At 32.4% G+C, this 8,072-nt stretch overlaps 1 pseudogene; it reads right to left on the bottom strand.

Annotated features, from left to right (window-relative positions):
• Positions 1 to 1,518: 1,518 nt before the first annotated feature.
• Positions 1,519 to 7,047, bottom strand: LOC107764851 (1-aminocyclopropane-1-carboxylate synthase-like; annotated as a pseudogene).
• Positions 7,048 to 8,072: the final 1,025 nt, after the last annotated feature.

Raw genomic sequence — 8,072 nt, 5'->3', positions numbered from 1 at the left:
GGCCTGAATCTCCTTAAAGAGAACGAGATATTCGCGTCTCAATCTGAAGATATTTTATTTTCTTTATCTTATTTTATTTTATTTTATTTTATTTTATTTTTTAACTGTAATTGTATTTTCACCTACAACTGATAAAGTAGGGATTCAAAAGGGAAAGGTAGAAGGCAGGGGAGAGAAAAGCAAGAAAGCAACTTCAGCAATTGTTTCTTAGCAGTTTTCAGTTATGTTGTTTGATAAATCCATATTGAAAGTGCACTCTGGGTAGTTTTGGTGTTAATGCCCTGAATATTTTCATATTTGCAATAAAGATTTAAATTTTTTTTTTTAAATATTTACTCGCACTAGGTAGCAATTCAACCTTAGTTTAAAATTAGAGTAAGAATATGCATCATTTAATCACGGTTCAGGGAGAAATAAAAATGTGTATAGAAATACATATTATTCATTCAATAGTTTGGTGTAAACACTGGCTATAAGCTTGGTACCAACTATATACTTTCGTCTATTATTTATTAAAGGCTTAATATAAATTTTCCCTCTCATTTTACACACCTTGAAAAGCCTACTAGACTCTCTCTTAAACAAACACAACATATTAGTATCATAATATCTTATAAGTATTGATTACAAAAGAATACTCCCAATATCATCTTACTACAATTTCATATTCCTCTTCCTCTTCTTCTTCTCAAAGAATAAGCTGAGACAATAAGCGTTATAACTGTCTCAAAGAATAAGTATTAAAATGATACTCTCAATATCATCGTACTTTTTATTCGACAAATTTAGAGCAACTCTAACCTTATCCTCAAAATCCCCCATTTTTGTCCCCAAAATGGGGAGTGAATAGTGTCTCCCCAAATTTGGGGACACACTATTCATCTTACCATTTACTATTCCCCATTAAAATATTATTATTTTTATTATTTAATCTTTTAATTTATCTTTTATATATACTTAATTATATTTATATAATATATTTACCTAATTAATTTTTTATCTTAACTTTGACATATAATTTTAAAAAATTAATTATCGTGCATCTATTTTTTTATGTAAAATTGGTAGTTAATTTTATTATGAGTTATAATTGTATGAAAAAGATATAATCATTACAAAAAATGAAAGGTACAAATATAAAATATTTGATGTTGCGAAAATTGAAAATACATTAAAATTGGAAAAACATTAAAATTGAAAACACATTAAATTGAAATACATTAAAATTGAAAATACATTAAAATTGAAAATACATTAAATTAAAATACATTAAAATTGAAACTATGTTACATAACATAATAATTTAGTAGCGAGACATGTCTTTTTCAGGTACACCAAAATTATTATAGTACTGAGTGAATGAAGCAAATGATTGTTGTGGTTTTCTCTTCATTTTTGCTCTCTTCACCCCACTTGGTCGTTGTGATGGTGTGAAATCACGTGCAACATCTCATTTAAATTTTATGGAATTGTTTTAATAGAAATTACAAACTAATGAAAATAAAAGATGGAATTTATTTAATGAAAATTAAAAAATAAAATTGAAATGAAAGATAATAATATAATATAGAAGAGAGAGAAAAATATAAAAAAGAATATTCTCTTTTTTGAAGAAAAAATGGAGGAATGGTTGGAGTAAGTTGTCTCCCATTTCGATGACATTTTGAGTATAAAGGTTGGAGATGGCCTTAGCACGAGATTGTTCCTTTTCCATGGTTGCTTCTTCTCCACTCCATTTTCCACTAAAACTTGAATTTTTCCAAGTGCAATCTCCACCGTTTGATCATCAATATTCGCGAAACAAACCCGAAACCAACCTGGCTCAGGACAGTTAAAAGAAGATCCAGGTGAAACATTAAGCTTCGCATCATTTATAATCAGTTTCCATAATGCCATCTCAGAATCAAATGTTGGTTTTTTTAACAGTGGTCTTAAATCCATCCAACAGTAAAGTCCAGCATTTCCTTTTAAGCAATTTATTCCAACTTCTTCAAGTCCTGTTGTGAATTTTTTGTGCCTTTTTCGCAACCTCTTTGAACTTTCAACGAGAAATTTGTCGACGAATTCATCGTCAGACAACATTGTAGCTAGTAAATGTTGTGTCTGAGTTGACACTAGACCGAAACTCGACATTTTTCTAGCACGACTTACCACAACATCGTTAAAAGAATAAATAATTCCAACTCTGAATCCTGGAAATCCCATGTCTTTTGAAAGACTATTGACAATATGAACCAAATCTTTATTAAAACACTGATCCATTTTATCCATTTCGTCATCCATAATTTCAGCAATGCTGACAAATTCTGGAGAATCATAGACAGTGGCTGCATAAATTTCGTCGCTAACAAGGTGGATGTTGTGTTTGTTTGTGAAGGTTAAGAGATTTTTTAATGTGTCTTTGTCTAAAGTTGTGCCTAATGGATTTGAAGGGTTGGTTAAGATTAAGCCTTTGATTTTGGTATTTGATTGTTGGGCTTTTTCATATGCTTCTTTGACAGCTTCTGTTGTAATCTTGAAATTGTTGGAGCTATTGCAAGGAATTGGGAGGAGTTGTACCCTAGTTCTCCAACTTAGGTCCCTATTGAATCTGCATTTAAACAATTTTTAAAATAAGTTATTCTTCAAGGAGAATGACTAAGAAAATATTAGTACATGCCATGCCAATATATTTTATTGCTTCAACATGCACAAGTCTAAAAAAGGCGGCCCGAAGCACAAAGCGTCTCACGTTCATGCAGGGTTTAGGGAATGCCCGCAACCTAAAAAGAATGTAATGTAGGCAACCTAACCAAATATAAGTATTAGTGGCTGATTCCACAGCTCGAACCCGTATATGCATAATTCTATGATTATTAAATTGTCGAAAAGAGGAGTTTAAAGGAGAAAAGAAATAAAAACAGTGGCAACAATCTTGACCTCTGCACTGCTTAGCTTGTTGCCTTGAACTTTTTGACTATGTATCATTAATTTTGAAAGTCAATTAGACTTGACCATTACGTATCTCAAGTCTATTTAATTATTTTTTATACAAATATAATCCCCCTCCGTCTCTATTTACATGACTTAATTTCAATTATAGTTTGACTAAACACCATTTTTAAAAGGCAGTCTTGTACACTAAACTTTCGCTATGCGCGGGGTTCTTAAATACCAACTTTAAGAAGAAAAAAAACTTTTGAAACTTGTAATCTGAAACATGCCATTAGATTTACGCAATTACAAAAATAGCATTAAAGGTAAAATGAAAAATTTAAATTAAACTAATTTAAAAATAAGACAATTTATCTACTACTACTATAACATACTAAAATTTATTAATATAATTTTTTTTATATGTTGTCAATATATATATTAGCCAATGTATGTATACATACCCAGGGTAATAAGGTGAGGGGACTAAAATTGCATCTCCTTCATTAGCCAAACATGATATGAGATTCTCATTAGCTCCAGTAGCTCCACCAGCCATTACTATACGCTCTGCATCAAACTTAACTCTGCCCTTCTTATTTTTTCCATAAACTTGGCAATTGCCTGAAATAAATTATAAGTTTGAGGTGCATGTCAAGAATAATTATTTGTACAAAGGGCAGACCGATACACACGGCATCCATGTTCATCGCCGGTCCGGAGAAGAGCTACACCTCTAAAGATGTGATGTATACTGTCTACTAAAATGTTAGCAGGAATAATTATTTATATGTTCCAATATATATAGTGTGTTCATATATACAATAAAGACATATAACAACAACAACAACAACAACAACAACAACAAAAAACCCGTGTAATCTCATATAGTGGGGTCTAAGAGGATAGTGTGTACGCAAACCTTGCCCCTATCGCGTGAAAATAGAGAGACTGTTTCCAATAGACCCTCGACTCAATAAAGCATAAGCATAGCAATAATGAAAATAAGACAGCCAGACACAACAACTAGAATCACAGTATATAAAGACATAAAATGTGTTCATATATATATATATATATATGCAATAAAGAGTGATACTTACTTTTCTGAATTCAGGCAAGCCATGATAATCTTGAAAGTTAGCAATGGTCCTAAAATATTTGATCCCTTCAGTTGTACAAATGGAAGCTTTTGGATTTCTCATAATCCACTCTTCTATCAAGTCAAAACAAAGCTGCCCACAAAAACAAAATTAGTAGAATTTTCTATCATCTTCTTCATATAAATAATTAATACTATAGCAGATAAAAAAACTAAGAAATTATAAAACACTAAACCTGATTTTCAGCAAGACCCATTTGAATAACACCATTAGGATTTTTCACAAGGTGGAAAGGATCGTTATCGTATGCTTTCCATCCATCAAAATATGGCGAATTTTCGCCATGTTCTTCATTAGTAGCTAGCTTTGACAAAACTACTGAGTTGAAATTTCCACTCTCTGAACTCATATCTTTAGTTTATTTCAATAAACTGGAAAAAAAGATGATCAATCTGTGTACAGAAATGCTAGCTTTCTGCAGTAGTGCATGGATAAGAATGAGGGACGTGAGGGATATATTTATAGTCCTTGGTTAGGCTAATATCCCTCAAAAGGTTAGTCTTGGTTTCAAAGTAGTATGAGCTTTTAAATTATAGTTTTCTTATTTCAATAGGCAAAAGGTCGCTAAATTGGCTGTAACCTAGTGATCAATTAAGTAGATTTAGAAATTAGAACTATGAGGTTTCGGGTTCAAATTTTAGCGGAGGCAAATATAAAAGACAACTTGTTCTTATTTATCTAGGACTTGATGGACAAAGTTATATGTGTTGGTGGTAAGTAGCAAATACCCCGTGAAATTAGTACAAGTAGTTTGATGCATGACGACACCACTTCGCTGTAAAATTACACTAGTGAAAAGTCTTGTGACTTTTTGTTCGGTATTTGAGTTCATATCCAAAATTAGGATTTAACTTCAACTTGTAACATTTCGCAGACCGACTATTGCTTCTTTTGGAAAATTATTATGTTGTTTTTTTTCAAGAATCGTCTCCCAATTTTTCTCCTTTACTTTGTGTTCGTATTTCTACTCGTCAGTTCAAAGGAACATATATAGCACAGACAAATGAACACACTTTTGACTGCGCGCTACTTTGTGTCATGCTCTTTTAAACAAACAGAAAGACATGTCTAATCGTTGTTATAATTCTTTATATATATATATATATATATATATATATATATATATATATATATATATATATATATATATATATAGAGAGAGAGAGAGAGAGAGAGAGAGAGAGAGAGAGAGATAATAGTCCTTTTGTAGGGTTTAATTAAGGTGCTCACTTCCTATTGTCCGGGTCAACAGTAGCCACCTCACTCTTTGACATAATTATAAAAGATTAACACATAATTTATTTAAGGATGGAACTCAACAACATCTTAAACATAGATTTTTCTTTGATATTAACATATATGTAGTCGAGAAAAGATCGAAAAAGATAATAGTATTAGTAAAAGGAAGGTTTGAGGTCGCCCATACCTAAATAAAGGAAAATAAAAGTAAAACAAAAGTACGAAATTCTATACTATGTTTCCAGAATATCATCAGCCTCTACTTCTATTTACATGTGCTACGGGGTATTTTCCCTGAACAAAATATTTGCAGAGTCTACGGGGCATTCCCCTGAATGAATTAAAGGGGACGGCATCTCGCCTGGAATCAAACAAAAATCCTAAAAATCGTCTACCAAAGTGTAATCGGCCTAAACATGCTACTAGCGATTAATATAATAAAATAAAGTAAATAAAATAAGCAATAACTAAATAAAAGAAATTTTCAATTCATGTTCATGTATTGTTTTCAACTTTTCATTTTATTAGACCGAGCGATTCTAAAGCATGTAAGTAAATTTAATCACTAATGAGACGGTCTTTCCCGCTCCCATACCCCCAACAATCATCGAAGGTCAATATAATCAGGCAAAAAAAAAAACTAACTTAACGTCCCGGAAAGTGCTCATCCAAACAAATGCATCAAACAAGCAAACAAAGAGAGGAGAAGCAACGAGGAAATAAAGTAAAATAAAAGGAGATAGATCCGAATATGACGAGAGTAATAAATTTAACTAACCCAGCCTATTCCCACTATTCTATTACCGGAACAAAAACACATTAGCAAACAATAAACTTTGATTTGTCAAACTAAGAGCATGGCTTTTATGAAAATGAAACAGGACGACAAACAACCAATGATATAGGTTATCAGGGCGGAGTATGGGTTCGGCCGAACCCAGTCACTTTAATTAGTCCAATCCATATATTTATCTTAAAAAATTCATTAAATATCCCATAAATTTCAAATTCTAGCTTGGCCTCTACATATTATGGGGTGAAACACTCCCTAATAAGGATGATGACGTCATATACAGGGTTTGAACCCGAGACATTTAGTTAAAGATAAACGAGTATACTACTCCGATCCACCACAATCCTTGTTGACAAAATCTTCCTTTACTAATACTATTATCTTTTTCGATCCTTTCTCGACTACATAATCATATATGTTAATATCAAAGAAAAATCTATGTTTAAAATGTTGTTAAGTTCCACCCTTAAATAAATTATGTGTTAATCTTTTATAATTATGTCAAAGAGTAAGGTGGCTACTGTTGACCCAGACAATAGGAAGTGAGCACCTTAATTAAACCATACAAAAGGATTTCACTTGGACTCCCTCTTGTCATGTTGTCTTCCAATAAATCCATTTTTCTTTTTTGTCTTCTAAAGATTATTAATTTGTTGCTCAACACACGGTTGCAACAATTGATGAAAAGTTTAGGTGGGACCCACGTTCTATTATACCCTTGAGAACCACATTATACACATGGAATGGAAGTTTGATGGGCCCATGTTTGGACAAAATTGCGGCGGAATGACTGAAAAGGCAAACATAACCCTGTGAATGCCAGGCAAAAATATTGAGCTGGAAGGAGTATTTTAGGGAATAAACTGAAATGAGTTGGTTTTTTTGTCAAATCACTTTGACCAGATGCTCCTCACATTCCCTCTTATTCATTTTGGATATGAATTCAAATACCAATCACACAAAGTCACAAGACAACTTAGCAACATTTCAATGAAGGGTAAAATATTACTACACATGTCATTAGCAATTCAACTCATATATATATATATATATATATATATATATATATATATATATATATATATATTGTTTACGCTAAAAATCGACTTCGGCCTTCGTATGACTGGTCGAGATTAGAACATAATGGATTGAAGAGCGTCTTCATAATATCGGGATGAGATCCGAAGTCAGGTTACCGAGTTTCGAATTTCAGGGACCGATCAAAATCGAGTTCGAAATTATTATTGAGCTCGAATTCAAATCAAACTATGATGCGAAGCGACGTTATCGAGCTTAAGAGTCAGAGACCGACTAATACTGAGCCAGAATCAATACCGGGCCCCGAATCAAAATCGAGCTCGAGTCAATACCGAGCTCATAGACAAAAGCCGTTACAGCCGTACTAAGGGAGAGAATCTCGGCGAAAATTAGGAAAAAGCTTATTCATCATGGGTTCTCCACTATGTATTTTTAATTATATCTAAAGTAGGATCCCTCCACTATAAGATGAATGGTTATTATCTCTGTAAAGGGGGGATCATCAAGTCATTCATACAGTGTAACTAAAATACTATTGACACATTCTCATATTGAAAGATTATCTTTTTGAGCTTCATATATTATTTCATCTTGCTTATTCACAAATCCTTCTCCTTTCAACTTTGCTTATTTTTCATTCTTTACAGTCAAGATTTGATATTTTAACTTCCCTGTACGATTTGTGTCAAGTTATACCACATAACCTTAGAACTACATACAAATTCAACTCTATTCATTTTTTCGGATAAACAATTTGGCGCCCACCGTGGGGCCAATGATAACAGTGGTTATTTGATACGAATCTGCAACACACACCATTTTACGCTTGCTTTTGGAAGCGTCTTTAATTTCGGATTTGCAGTGACGAACTCTCAATTAATGGCCTTACCTATCGATAACGAAGCTGGCCTTCAAGGTGAGAACAA

This window comes from Nicotiana tabacum, chromosome 13, assembly GCF_000715075.1.
Source record: "Nicotiana tabacum cultivar K326 chromosome 13, ASM71507v2, whole genome shotgun sequence".
In the NCBI taxonomy this organism is placed as follows: Eukaryota; Viridiplantae; Streptophyta; class Magnoliopsida; order Solanales; family Solanaceae; genus Nicotiana; species Nicotiana tabacum.
This window is presented reverse-complemented; position numbering and strand designations above follow the sequence as displayed.